Raw genomic sequence first — 15,273 nt, 5'->3', positions numbered from 1 at the left:
AAGTGAGATCTTGGGTGTTGTGGCTGCTGTACTCCATTTAAGAGATTAACTTTCTCAAGAAGGCATCAGGAAATGGCAGGCGCTATGTCAAGTAAACAGCAGTGCCTGTCCTCTGGCAGCTTAGAAGCTCATGATAACAAGTGATCCTTCAGCCCTGGGGCTGCTTCTCCTTTCAGAGCAGCCCAGTGATCAGCCCAAGCATGAGTCCCAGAGAATTGCTACTGCTGGGAGTGTGGGTCCTGAAGACAAGCAGTTGGCAACTTGTGTCTCTAAGTGTTGGGAGGCAATAGCAGCATCAGTATTTACCTATGGCTGATAATCTATGAGTAACAGTTATTGGAGGTGTGCTAGGTTCAAAAACAACCAAGATTGTATCACTGTTAAGTTTCCTGCTGTTGATCACCATCCTGTCATTACCTTGTCATTACCATCCTGTCTTGATAAATCCATGCTGCAGTACTTAGGGGTAAAAAGGGGCACAATGTCACCAACTTTCAAATGGGCCAGGAAAAAATGGGAAGAGAGCAGGGAGAGAATAAAATCTAATTTAATAGATCTAGATAACAGGCACAAGGGAGATGCTCTTGCAACATCTCTGTAAACTTGAAATTATATAAAAAGTTATCCAACAAATGAACTTTACTTGGGCCCCAACAAACAGGTGGGCATGCTGTCCCAGTTACAGCAGGAGCCACCTCCCGCCTACAGCACCCAGAGGCCAAGGCAGCAAAGGTGGCTTAGACACAGTGAGAGTCAGAGGGAGACAACTGGGACAATTAACAATGCTGACAGAAGTCTGGGAGCACATAAGGCATCCGCTATCTCTCAGTTTTTCTCTAGAACCAAGCCATGCTCTCTGGTTTTTCTCCAGAATCAAGTCCTACTCTGAGTACATGGAAAATAAGCCCCCAAAAGGGGCCTGGGAAGGCACCAAACTTGAAGCTTCAGCATCCTCTGGAGCTCTTCCCTTTCCGTATCTTTTCTATCTAATCAGTGTCCTCTTTCCAAAATGTCTCTGGCATGGAGTCCCTTCCTCTCTGTTTCTACCGCCAACAACCTGTTCCAGTTGCTTGTCACGTCACACCTGAATTACTATCAAGGTGGGCAAACCATTACTTGCGGGCCAAATCCAACCTCCAAGCAAGAAGGGTTTCACATTTTTAAATCGCTTGGGGAAAAAAATCAAAAGACTATTTTGAGACATGTGAGAATTGTATGAAATTCCAACTCAGAGGGCCACAAATAAGAGCTTTGTTGGCACAGTGCCATGCCTATTTGTTTACCAATGGTTTATGGCTGCTTTCCTGATACAACAGCAGCTGCATAGCTGCATCAGAGACCACTGAAGCCTAAAATGTATACTCCTGGCCCTTTATAGAAAAAAGTTTGCCAACTCCTCCCATAGGTGGTCTTGCTTGACTTTCATTTTTCCCTCCTCCACCATATTAATGGGCACAAAATACTACTTCCACACTATTGCTCTGTGTTCAAACACCTCTGATGAGCTTCCTGTTGCCTATAAACTTCATACTGTACCATGGCATGCATCAGACCAGGTGAATAAACTTGTTTTTAAAGGTCATGCCTTTGTTCATGCTGTTCTCTGCCTTTTAGAAAACTCTTCTTGGGGCGCCTGGGTGGCTCAGTCAGTTGAGCATCCAACTTCGGCTCAGGTCATGATCTCACTGCCCGTCAGTTCAAGCCCCGAATCGGACTCTGTGCTGACAGCTCAGAGCCTTGGAGCCCGCTTTGGATTCTGTGTCTCCCTCTCTCTCTGCCCCTCCTCCACTCATGTTCTCTCCATCCCTCCCCCCCAAATAAATAAACATTAAAACAAAACAAAACAAAAAAAAAGAAAACTCTTCTTGCCTTTAGCTGCTAAGCCCTCCTTTCAAGACTCTGGGAGCATTTCCTGGTTCCCTTTCCTGTGCTTCCATAGTACCCTATACTTATCCTCATCACAGCTCTTACCACACTACACTGAAATCATCTATTTGTGTGTCTGTCTCCCCAGCTACAGTAAGATTCCAGAGGGCAAGGAACACGTCTTACTCATCTCCCAACACCCAGACAGACAGTGGCACGGCAATCCCCAAACACTAAACTTAACTCCCACCCAGTCAGGCTGGCCTTCTCGCTGCCGTGAATGCATCCTGCTTACTCTCACTCCAAGCTTTGCTCACACCAGCACCTAGACAATCCTAATAGTGACCTGGGACACAGTCTATAGGCCCACGGGAGTCAGTGTGGACTAGGGTTCAAACCCCAGGCACCTCCCATGCACATGCTATGTGTCCTTGGACAAGATACTTATATCTCTGAGTCCTCCTCTATAAAGCAGGGATGATATAGTATCTCCTAACCTGCAGGGCTGACAATGCATGTAGAGCATCTTAACCAGTTCTTGGTATATAGTAAGTTCTCAAAAGGTAATACAATTGACCCTTGAACAATGGACGACTTAAGGTGCTGACCCCCATGCAGCTGGAAATCTGCATATAACTTTTGACTCCCCACTAAGGGTCAACTGTTGACCACAAGCCTTCCTGATAACTTAAACAGTTGATTAATACATATTTCGTATGTATATGCACCATGCACTATATTCTTATAATAAAGTAAGCCAAAGAAAGTGTTATTTAAAAGCCATAAGGAAAATACATTTATAGTACCATGTTGTACTTATCAAAAACAGTTTCGGGGCGCCTGGGTGGCTCTGTCGGTTGAGCGACTGACTTCGGTTCAGGTCATGATCTCACAGTTTGTGAGCCCTTGTCAGGCTCTGTGCTGACAGCTCAGAGCCTGGAGCCTGCTTCTGATTCTGTGTCTCCCTCTCTCTCTGCCCCTCCCCCAATTCATGCTTGGTTTCTCTCTCAGAAATAAACATGAAAAAAAAATAATTAAAAAAAAAAAGCCTCATATAAGTGGACCCACACAGTTCAAACCCGTGTTGTTCAAGGATCAAATGTAGTTACTATCCTTGTTTTCTCCAGACAGTAGAGTCACCTGTTTGTGCCACTTTGGTATTTCATTGCTTTCCTTTCCTCTTCACCCAATTGTTTTTTACATTCATATTGTATCTTCTGAAGCAGATGCATTAGTTATGAACAGGGTAAGGTCATATATTTCTATGAACCTGTGCCCTGCCCTGATACCCAGTACAATGCAACATGTGGAGGAAGGGCCGAATAGATGATAAATTAATGAACAAATTATTCCAGGAAGTCTACACAGTTGCTAACAAGAAAAAGAATGCAAAAGAAAAAAAAAAAAAAAAAAAGAATGCAGAGCTAGGGATAAGGCTGAGAGTAATAAGGCAGAGAGCAGAAGTTGAAGGCAGGGGGCATTTGAGGATACTTTTATATTAAACATGGACTCACACATACTCTGTCCCCAGAAGAGAAGAAACCCAGTGTCTCAGTATTCTTCTCCAAGTTTCATAAGCAACAGTCAATAATAGTACTAGCTAACACTTAAGGTGCTCAGTGGGTACCTGGCAGAATTTTGAATGCTTACGACTGTACAAAATAAACAGGATTGTTACACCGTTGCACAGATGGTGCAATGAGGCCCAAGGAGGTTAAACAACACAAAGTCACACACCCTAGTAAACTTATGCAGAACTGTCTAGTTCCAGTGTTCATGTTCCTAACCACTACACATTTTGGTGTTTTAAAAAAAATTTTTTTTAATGTTTATTTTATTTTATTTTTTTTTAGGGAGAGGGAGAGAGAGAGAGATGAGCAGGGGAGGGGCAGAGAGAGATGGAGACACTTCAGATGGAGAATCTGAAGCAGGCTTCAGGCTCTGCAATGTCAGCACAGAGCCCAACCTGGGACTCAAGCTCACGAACCATGAGATCATGACCTAAGCCAAAGTCAGACGCTCAACCGACTGAGCCACCCAGGTGCCCCCACATTTTGGTTTTTTAAATCTAATTTAGCTTCACTGTTCACCAGCTGAGAGGTATCAATCAGGCAGGTCATCTCACATCACTGAGCCTCATGTTTCCCAACCTGTTAAGTGGGCACCATATACTTAACTGTTGTTAAGGATTAAAGGAGAGGGGTGCCTGGGTGGCTCAGTCAGTTGAGCATCCGACTTTGGCTCAGGTCATGATCTCACAGCTTGTGGGTTCAAGCCCCACGTCGGGTTCTGTGCTGACAGTGCAGAGCCTGGAGCCTACTTCAGATTCTGTGTCTCCCTCTCTCTGCCCCTAACCCACCTGCATTCTGTCTCTATCTCTCTCAAAAATAAATAAATATTTAAAAAAAATTGTTTTTAAAGGATTAAAGGAGATAATGTCATAAGTGTATATATAAAGTAGACTCCTGCTATATTAGTTCCTTTCCCACCTGTCCCATACTTCAGCAGAAGTAAGGCTTTTAGGGGCGCCTGGGTGGCACAGTCGGTTAAGCGTCCGACTTCAGCCAGGTCACGATCTCGCGGTCCGTGAGTTCGAGCCCCGCGTCGGGCTCTGGGCTGATGGCTCAGAGCCTGGAGCCTGTTTCCGATTCTGTGTCTCCCTCTCTCTCTGCCCCTCCCCCGTTCATGCTCTGTCTCTCTCTGTCTCAAAAATAAATAAACGTTAAAAAAAAAAATTAAAAAAAGAAGTAAGGCTTTTAGCCAACCCCCTTGGCCTGCTTCAGTCTACTAGCAGGGAACAACCTATATACGCTTCACTCTGGATTTTCTTGCCTTTCTACTATGCCCAAACGTTTGGGCCTCATGAAAGCCAGCAAAAATAACCTGAGACAAGCATAAAAGGAAACTGTACATGGAGCCAAGTGAGGTACCACAGACAGAAATGGTCCAGATGAATCCTGGCACGCAAATGAATACTGCATGAGCAAAAACTAGCCAGTTGGGCGTAACCAGGATGCACACTGACTGACAGTCATAACAGCAGCTGATTCTGCCTCCCACACCAACAAGCCTGGATGATAGGCCTGGGAGCCTGTAAAGACAGAGCCCAGTAGAGGCGCCTGGGTGGCGCAGTCGGTTAAGCGTCCGACTTCAGCCAGGTCACGATCTCGCGGTCCATGAGTTCGAGCCCCGCGTCAGGCTCTGGGCTGATGGCTCAGAGCCTGGAGCCTGTTTCTGATTCTGTGTCTCCCTCTCTCTCTGCCCCTCCCCCGTTCATGCTCTGTCTCTCTCTGTCCCAAAAATAAATAAACGTTGAAAAAAAAATTAAAAAAAAAAAAAAAAAGACAGAGCCCAGTAACATCTGTGACTCTGAGGCTGCATGTATACCGGGGGAGGGAGAAAGCCAGGCAGGTAAGTGACACACAGTCATTTCCACCAATGGTGGAAGATCAGACTGCCTGAAAAAGTTGTATGTAGGAAAGTAAAATTTTAAATCCCTACAGAGGGAACTCTGTTGCAAAATTCCTTTGCTGTGATGAATTAAATTTAAAGCCAAGGAATACAGACACAGACTATTATATTTTGGAGGTCAATCCAATTTCCATACATCAAGTTTGCTTAAAGCAAGAGATACCTTTAAGCAGATGAACCCTACTCTGGAGTCATTGGTCATGAACAGAAAGAACTTTTCATTAGCCGCATATGAAAGAGTCCTAAATGTTATTACCAAACTGAGTCAACTCAATTTCCAGGAGAGATAAGTAATTTCTACTTGAATGGAGCTGATTATAGTGATCCAAAGGTCTTATAAAAGATTAAAACATAAGCAAAAACTGTATGTAAGCCTAACAAGCAATATGAAGCCCTATTAGGCCTTTTCCACAATATATCAATTTCCAAGTATAGCATATGACAAAGAGATACTTAAGAAAGATGGAGGAGTAGGAGGGCTGGCAGATACCAACCACCACAAGGCTACTACTGGGTGCCCAGGTCACTATTGGCACAGTAATGTGGTCCTAGAGTTAGAAAGGAGTCATAGTGGCGACATGGTCTGATCTAATTCCCAAAACATTGGTAAAGCATCTCCATGCCCAGGACTGCTCCTTCCCCTACTAGAACACCTGGAAAGGGCACAGCCCAGCAGCATGCTCCTCTAGCAAGGGAGAACATATACATCCAAGCAAGTCACCAAATGACTACACAAGGATAAGCACACCAAACTCAACAGATCCACAGTAGTGACGGGCCTAACGGCAGCCTGCAGGAAAGGGAGGTGGCCCCAGCTGAGGGGCTGCAAAGAGATCCTCTGTTTGCTAAAACACAAACATTCCAGAAACAATAGCCACAGGGGGTAGGTAAATTTCAGAAATTCTCAACCTTATGTGCATGAAATTAACAAAACTGAATCAAAAAGAAATATTTTGCCAGTAAATATAAATTTTCTTACCACTCCATGTTCAGGGATCCCTGGCCAGTTAAGTGACTTATCCCAACACACTATATAGTTTTCTGCATTTGTGTCTGCCTGCCCTGGAAATATGGTGACCTCTTGCTGGCAGACATTGTTTTAATACCTGGCACTTGCTTTATTATATAGTAGTTACTCAATAAATGCGTACTGAAACCAAGTCCCAGTGTGTAACCTAAAATTTACTCTTAGGTTCTCAAACTTCTTGGTTCCCCAGCTCCCTTAAGGTGGTTGAGGTCCATGGACTTCTTTGTGCTCCACCAAGCTCACTGAAGCTAGATACACAGGGTGCAATAAATCCTAGGGGCTGTTGCCATCTCATGAACTTCTTTCTCCTGCCCAACACTGTCTTTTTCTTCCCCATTTTCTCTTCCTTTTGCTCCCTCATCATTTCACCCTATAATGAAGTGATTTAGAGTTATCCAGCCTCTACAACTTATTGGGTTTATGGACCTTACCCTCTCTGGAGCAGTTTCCTATCGTAAAATAGGAGTGACAGTACTTAAGACTTAAGAAATGATGTGTGCATATTAAAGCAGTTGGCACAGTGTATAGCCCATAGTAACACTCAGTAAATAACAGCTATTACTACATAATTGTCCACAGGACTCACTTGCCTAAAGATACTTAAAATGCCAAAGGCAGAAAGTTGATTTTTTTCCCCCTTCCTCTGCAAGTCTGGTTTTGAGAAAAACCTGTTTTGGAAACAAACTGACACATGTCCATGTCACTGGTCACACTATTTCCCTTTTCCTTTTTCACAGGGAAATAATGACTTTGATCAGTTATGACCAAACTGGGTAAAAGGTTCTGTTCCAAACATGGTTAGGACCCCAGATTAATTTATTTAAGTAAGTAAATGAAATTAAAATTATCCACTCCCCCTCCGCTGCTTGTGCTCTGCCTCTCAAAAATAAATAAATGTTAAAAAAGAATTTTAAAAAAAGGGGGGGCGCCTGGGTGGCTCAGTCGGTTGAGCGTCTGACTTCAGCTCAGGTCATGGTCTCCAGTTCATGAGTTCGAGCCCCATGTTGGGCTCTCTGCTAACGAACAGCTCAGAGCGTGGAGCCTGCTTCAGATTCTGTATCTCTCTCTCTCTCTCCCCCTCCCCTGCTCATGCTCTGCCTCTCCTCTGTCTCTCAAAAATAAATAAAAGTTAAAAAAAAAATTGTTTTTTAATCATCCATAAAGCTAGGGCAATGAGAGGGTTGCTTAAGTTCTAGGTCTCGGGAATAAGCAACCCATGCCAAGACAAAAGGTAGAGGAGGGAAAGGAAAGGGTTCCTCATCTTTTCTAGAAGTAGAGCTGTCATCAGCATTCTTTCCAGATCCCATGATCCAGCCCCTAAGTCCCTGAAGACTCTTATACTGTCCTAGGTATTCCTTCTTGGAAGCCCACCTGGGCCTGTGTTCTCTAAATGCTTCAAAATTACCTTCTCTGACTCTGTCTGCCTCAATTTTAAAGGAAGAAGCCAGTTAACCTAAATACATCTCTCCTGTAGCATTTCAGATCAGTAACTTAAAAGTAAGAACGGGATTAAATGTGAAAATGAAGGGTAGGTTGGAAGAGAGGAAAGGTGACCCTCAGGATGGAGAAAACTTCTAGGTGCAAGTCTACTCAAGTCAGCGGCCCTTCACTGGTCCATGAGAGCACAAGTCTGGAACCAAATGCCTAAGTCTGAAGTCTGTCTCCACCACTTTCTAACTGAGACACTCAGTAAGTCACTGCTCCCTGTGCCTTGGCTTCCTCATGTACAAAGCAGGAATCATAACAATACCTATCCTCCAAGGTTGCTGTGAGGACTGAATGAGTTCATCCATGTGGAGCCTGATACACAATTTGTCTCTCTGTCTGTGCTGCTACCACTGCTAATGTCATTATCATCATGATGCTACCTTCCTCACTTCTTTTCCTTTTCCACTCACAAACCCAACAATTCTCAATCACAAGGCAGCTCTGGTGGTAGAGGTGGTTGAAATGGGGGGAAGATGGGGAGGAGTGCAGTCGATTTTACAAGTCAGTGTTTTGTGGAAGCAGTCTGTGCTGAAGGTTTGTTGTAACCCAGAGGAGCTACAGCATCTAGGAGTAAGTACTGCCTACTCTTTTTTTTTTTTTTTTTTTTTTTAATTTTTGAAGAGAGAGAGAGACAGAGAGAGACAGACAGAGTGTGAGCAGGGGAGGGTCAGAGAGAGAGGGAGACACAGAATCTGAGGCAGGCTCCAAGCTGTCAGCACAGAGCCAGACATGGGGCTCACACTCACGAACCATGAGATCATGACCTGAAGTCAGCCACTTAACCGACTGAACCACCCAGGTGCCCCAAGTTATTGGCTACTCTTAATGTTCCCTTTGGATTACTCTGCTCCTCCTGTCTTCCTAAGCTCCAACACTAACATAGGAAAGTCCTCCCCATACTTTACTTTACCTCCCCTCAAGCCTCCTCCATACTTTACTTAAATCAACAGAAGAGAAGCAGGGCAGGAGAGAGGGCAAGGCTGGGACCAAAGTTTCACTTTGCCTTTCAGTTATTATTTATTTTAAAGTAGTAAGGAAGTCAATAAAAGCTACTAGTTAACCACCGGCTGTCTCTCTCCTTCCAGAGTTAACCAAACCATATTCTTCACTGGATATACAATATACAAAAAAAGGACAGACCTCTGTAGACCCATCTAATGCAGAAAGACGCCTTTCCTGGTTTTCATTCACATACCAAGACATGCTTGCTTCTCCCTGCTGTGACAGACAGAGCAGGCCCTGCAAGAGGGATGCAGGGAGACATAGCTGTTCTTACCGCAGAACTTAATACTCAGCAGAAGCTCCTGTCCTTCCGCCTCTCAGCAAGGTACAGACCAACAGTCCTACTTCTCCTCCCTTCTGTAATCTGATTACCACCGCTTTCCTTTTTTTGTATGTTGTGGCAATTTTCTCTCCTCTGGGAAATTCTGACTTGCCAATGACAAAAAGTCAATGAATTACAGGGTTTGGGGTGGTAAGTTTCCCTGTCCTACCTCCCCAGTTTCTTGATGACTATAAACCTTCATAGCCAAGACAGCTAAAGCCCACACCAAGAAAACAAGTCATGTACTGCTGAGCCCACAGGGGTAGGGGTGTTCTATTCATTGGTGTATCCCAAGCATCTTGGAGCCTGACACCCTCCACGATTCCTCCCAATTCTACAGAATCAGAGCTGAATTCTGAAAAGTGGAACCAAAGATGGGGGGTGGGGTGGGGGAGGGGATAGAAGGAAGGGGAAGTCCACAAAGAGTTTAGGTAAAACTCCAAACACTACCCTACCATTCCCACAACGTACTGTATTGTTTAAGGAAGCTAAAGACTGAAAAGGAATCAGATTTTCAACTTTGTCATCTAAAGTAGAAACTGAGAGCCTAATACTACACAGATTCTAGCCCAGTCCTGCTGTGCCTCCTGGTTTACAATTTCAACCCACAGCTTAAGTTAAAAAGCCGGGGTACTAAAAAAAAAAAAAAAAAAAAAAAAAAAAAAAAAGGGGGCGCCTGGGTGGCGCAGTCGGTTAAGCGTCCGACTTCAGCCAGGTCGCGATCTTGCGGTCCGGGAGTTCGAGCCCCGTGTCGGGCTCTGGGCTGATGGCTCAGAGCCTGGAGCCTGTTTCCGATTCTGTGTCTCCCTCTCTCTCTGCCCCTCCCCCGTTCATGCTCTGTCTCTCTCTGTCCCAAAAATAAATAAAAATGTTAAAAAAAAAAAAAAAAGCCGGGGTACTAAAGACATCCCCTGTGTTAGAATATCACAAATTTCCTGTCAACAAACCACCTTGATTCTCTCTTTCCCTATTCTCCCCTTTTGGTCTTAATAAATACTTCGTACTCTCCAAATATAGATGCTTTTTCAGCTCTGATTATGTTTTCTACAGTAATGACCCTCCACCTGGCTAGAGGAATATTTGTGGTACAAGAAAACTCCAGGATGTGAAAACTTTACTTCGGTGAAAAATAAAGCCCCAGTACAATCACAGCTCATCAGGTCCCAGGCACCAGCAACAGGAATTAGGGACTCTGACGTCTGCTCCTTAGTCACCACTAAAGCATGGGAGTTAAGAGCACACACTTTGAAATCAGACAGCCCAGGTCTGAGTGCCAGCCCTGCTTTCTGTCACTCCTTTGACCTAGGGTCTCATCAAACCCTAGTTCATTATCTATAAAACTGGGGGTAATAATAAGCCCTACCTTGTATACTGTTGTGAGGAATAAATGAGGTAATATACATAAAGTACCTAGCACAGACTCCCATACTTAAGCACTCAATAAGCATCAACTATCCGTAGCTGTCTAGTCAATCAGAAAAGCACAATGGTCTGTTATCTTTAAGTCCGTCAAGTTCCAAAAAAAAAAAAAAAAAAAAAGTGGGGGTTTTTCCCTACAAAAGTATCAATTAAATGTAATATAAGAAGGAAAACTAAATTCAAATCCAGTTCAGGCCCCACCTCACTTGCAACTGAGAGCAAATTATGTCACCTCCACCTTCTCATCTATAAAATGGGAATAATAAACTGTACTAAACTCTGAACATCTCAGAGACAAGTAAGAATCTATGAGATAAAAGGCAATGAAAAAGCTGGGGTTTGCCTAGGTGGCTCGGTTGGTTAAGCGTCCAACTTCCGCTCAGGTCATGATCTCATGAGTTCAAGCCCTGCATCGGGGTCTGTCAGAGCCTGGAGCCTGCTTCATATTCTGTGTCTCTCTTTCTGCCCCTCCCCCACTCATGCTTGGTCTCTCTCCTTCAAAAATAAACAGACATTTAAAAAAAAAAAAAAGGCAACAAGGAAGCTTTTACTTCTACAAAGAAAAAATAAGTGAATCCAGAGTATGATTATTATTAAAATGTCACACCCAATATTATTGGACATAAATAAACCAGTGACATTTCTTTCTCTTTCAAGAACATCAGGTTTGATAGCCTTTTAATCTGCTCACAATGAGCCTGCTAAAGCAGGAAGAAGTAAAAGGCTTCTTCTTATAAAGCCCACCAAATCTAAGACTGTGCCCCTGTCTGTTGGTCAAGCTTCAACCATCCTGGGCCATTTCTCAGGCACCAGTGTCAGGAGAAATTAGAAAAGGTTTTTAGTTCCACTTGACATGTTAAACCAACAACAACCAAAATCCTTATCTGCAGGATGACTGCTTCAAAAGACCCAAGAAAGGGTCAATTCTGACCACCACTTTCTCTCCTATACTGAGTGGTTTAAAATGTAATATGTGAGCTGGGAAGAAGAACTCAATTTTTTCCTTGTTTGATTTTTACTTTTAGGTCCAGGCATTGAGTTTCATTTTTAACTTACTATAAAAATTGTGGTGTTAGAGTTAGAGGTTAAGGTGGGAAGGGAGGGTGGCTAATTTTCCTAACTTAAGAAGGAAGCGTGCAAAACTGCATCCGATTCATCAACCACATGTCTGTCTCCCAAACCCAAAGAGGGAAAAAAAAATTTATCTACTTTTATTAATCATCTACTATATGCCAGGCACTGAACTAAGTATATATATTATTCCAAAGCCCATTTTCTCTCCCACATCTACAAACACCATGAAGCAGTCCTCACTGAATGGGAACCATCCCAATTGGGGGTAAAAAAATCACAGTCTGACAAACAGGTTCTAGACATTTCAAAGGTTAGTGTTGTGAACACACAAAGAAGTCTTGGATAGGAACAAGGTCCCAGTTCCTAAAGATTCTTTGCAAGAGGAATACTCAAACTATGTTTTTCCACTAATTCTGGAATTAACTTGAAGCTATTTAATACACTATCCAAAAAGTTTAAGAATTTTTAAAAATGAAGCACAAGAAGAACTCACTGTAGGGCTAAAACAACCTAAGCCAAATTACTGACCTGAGAGTACATTTAACAATCAAATACAGAATTTATAATATCCTCTTAAAGGATCTTTACAGATGTGCTCACAAGAGAAAGCAACCACAATGAATTGGCATCTGTACGGCCAGGTAATGAGAGGGCAAAGCCTTCCTGCTGGCAGCAGCAATTCAAAGTGAGATATCATTCTCACTATAAAACCCAACTCATTCTCACCCTTGGGGTACAAAGCCATCATCCTAAACGATTGTCTACATAGCAAACTGTCAGATGGGACCAAATACACACTGATGTTCCGATGTGTAAATGCCATTCTCTCCATCTACAACTCTCGAAAAAAGAAAAAAGTAATAAGCCTTAAAAAGGACACTTTTCACAACTGACCTCTACATTAATGCACTTTATGTTAACCATAGTTAATGTCTGTGTTAAACACTAACGTTAAAAGAACATAATTGTGTCCTGTATTCTTGGAACGCTTTCCCTGAATTAAGACTCTGGAGAAAAATCAGCCAAAATATAGGGCTAATCCATGCCCCCTAATGGGATGAGGTAGAGGCCTTGCCTGAGGAGCCCAACAAACAATTGTGATGACTAGTTTACCATCCATGCCAGAACCTGCAAAGCTAAGGCTATCACCACGTCTGGCTTTCTGCTAACAGAAGGTGAGCCTCTGATCTGTGTATAGGGCTCCTTAGGGTGATTTTTAAACTAGCAATTTTCAGCGTACCACACAGACCTCCAATAACGCTATCACCTTGTAAGGCAGTTAGGCGGGGGGGGGGGGGGGGGGGGGGGGCGGGGGGGGGCGGGGGGCGGTGGCTCATATATAAGTGACGTATGTGGCTGCCATCATCTCAACCAGTCCAACACTACCATAAGAAAATAAAAGGGAAAAGCACTTCATGGTTCTCTCGTGGCCACCTGACCATAGCGACTCAGCAGCCCATACTCATCCCCCTGCTAGACTCCCGATCAAGGGTATCAGGACAAGATCTACCCTCGGGATGCGGGCACTTGCCCAGCCACGGTGTGACAGAGGAGCCCCATACCTCAGCTCCAGTGGAAAGCCAATGGCCCAGGGGCTGGGCTGGGGCGGCAGGACAGTTCACACTCCATCCCTAAGCCTCCCGACACCGGTTAAGATAAGAGATCTTCGCCCCCGCCCCCAAAGCTTCCCCAGAAGACTCATTCCAAGCCACTCTCCCACTCACAAATAGCTGGAAGCCTCCCCCTTCCCCTGGCTTTCGCCAGTGCCAAGCTCCCCTGGAACTCTGGGGCCCGCGCGGCCGCCCTTGACCGAACATCCAACTCCTGGAGGTCAAGGACAGGGGCCGGGAGGGCCGGGGAAGCGCGAGGAGGGGCTTCCTCGTCGGTCAGCCGCCCCGCTAGGGAAAGGGCTCCAAGGGGCCGCCAGAAGGAGGCGCCAAGCGCCCACGGCGGGTCCCGAGCCCTCCGGGCTGCCCAGGGGAGGCAGGTCTTCAGCCACAGGTCGGGTCGCCGCGGTCGCCTGCTCTAGAGCCGCCCTCTGGGGGCCCCGGAAACCCTGCACTTGGGGCGCTGGTGGAATGAGGCCCCCACGGAACGGTTGGGGCCGGTCTGGGTCCCGAAGCCCGGTCCTCACCTCCGTCTCATGCTGGTGTGTCGCTCGGCGCCGGCGTCCCCTGGCCGGCCTGCGCCGCCGAGCCCCGCTCCGGGCCCGCAGCCCCGCAGTCCCGCAGCCCCAGCACGCCAGCCGCAGCGTCTGCGCGGGCTACAGCAGCGGCAGCAGCTAAGGCAGCGGCGCCGCCGCTGGTGGCTGGGCGGGCACATGGGAGGGCGGGGGCTGCAGCCCTCGAGCCCTGACCATAGGGCCCCAGCCTCGGGGGCGACAGATCTAAGTGCGCCTCTAAAAATGGCACTTGGTTCCCATCCTTAGGGTTGCTCTTGCTACCTACAGGCTCAGACTTTGCCAGAATCTCATGGTTATATGCAGAAGGTGAAGAAATGAGCTGTCGCCACTCCCTTCCTCCTCCCTACTTCCCCTCATGGTCCATATGGTACATTCCTCAAAGCCAGGCCCAAGAGAGAGGGAGGATTTGATTGGTTGTGAATCTTGGAAGGGCGCAAGGAGCCACACAAAATGGCCAATGGAAAAGCACGGTGGGCATATCAAACCTGCCAGATGGGGAGAAGAGAGGATGCGTTTAAAGGGACCTTGTTTGTTGCCCTCAGAAGTCACGACAAAACAAAACCAGAATTTTTTTGCTAATCCTAGCCAGACCGGAAACAAAGAGATTAGGGGCTCCTCAAATGTTTGGGTTAGACAGCTAAAAGAAAATACGGAGAGAATTGAGCCAGACATGTGTGTGGCTTTGGGTAGGTTACTCCATCTCTCTGCCTCAGTTTCCTCATCTAATCCAATGACAATATTGGACTAGAAGTGATCTCTGATGGGCTTTCTCATATTTTGTGATCCTACAATCCTTTGCATGGGATTAGCAATATTTACATATATTCTTCAATATTCGCCATGCTCCACCGTCTTAAAGAACTTTGAACTTTTGGCACCAAATCCTTTATACAGACAGTATAAACCCATCTTTTATGAAGACAAATTCAATATACTTTGTCCCTCCTCTCTTAAAAGCATTCCTCTTATGTGTGGAGAGAACCCCAACTCCCTACTACTCCCAGTATCTCATAATTTCTGCTCTTGCAAGTCACTTCTTCTTCTTCCTTCTCTCTTCATCCACAGCATCAAAGTTTCAATTAATAATTAATTCACCTGTTGAACTGTCCAGAATCCCTGCCAAAGCTTGCTAAAGTCTTCATCAGGGTTGCTGAAGTGCTATCTGAAGTCTCTGGCATGCCATTCAACTATACATGGCCAATTATGCTTTTGGTCATATTATATGTCAAATTCAAGACTTTGAAAACATCCCTTGGGGGCCTAGTCTGCTCTATTTTAGAGCGTTATACTGGCATCTAGGCCAGTATTTTGGCCACCAAACTTCAGACCAGCTCCACCTTCATTTTTCAGAACTTTTTGACCTTCCATCATCTGCTCACCCTACATCCACTCAACCTTCTTCCAAATTATATGAAGTATTTG

At 45.1% G+C, this 15,273-nt stretch overlaps 1 protein-coding gene across 18 annotated transcripts in view; it reads right to left on the bottom strand.

Annotated features, from left to right (window-relative positions):
* MICAL3 (microtubule associated monooxygenase, calponin and LIM domain containing 3) overlaps window positions 1-15,273 on the bottom strand; it is a 224,778-nt gene that overhangs the window by 191,987 nt on the left and 17,518 nt on the right. For 17 of the 18 annotated variants that reach the window (XR_007153765.1, XR_007153766.1, XR_007153767.1 and 14 more), the window contains exon 1: window positions 13,804-13,963. The exons of the other annotated variant lie outside the window; for it this stretch is intronic. The gene's annotated coding sequence lies outside the window, so the exon portion shown is untranslated. Of the gene's footprint in view, window positions 1-13,803; window positions 13,964-15,273 lie in introns of those variants that run through there. 18 annotated transcript variants of the gene reach the window in all.

This window comes from Prionailurus viverrinus, chromosome B4 (genome assembly GCF_022837055.1).
Source record: "Prionailurus viverrinus isolate Anna chromosome B4, UM_Priviv_1.0, whole genome shotgun sequence".
In the NCBI taxonomy this organism is placed as follows: domain Eukaryota; kingdom Metazoa; phylum Chordata; class Mammalia; order Carnivora; family Felidae; genus Prionailurus; species Prionailurus viverrinus.
The sequence above is the reverse complement of the archived record's forward strand: the minus strand, read 5'-3'. Positions and strand labels throughout refer to the sequence as shown.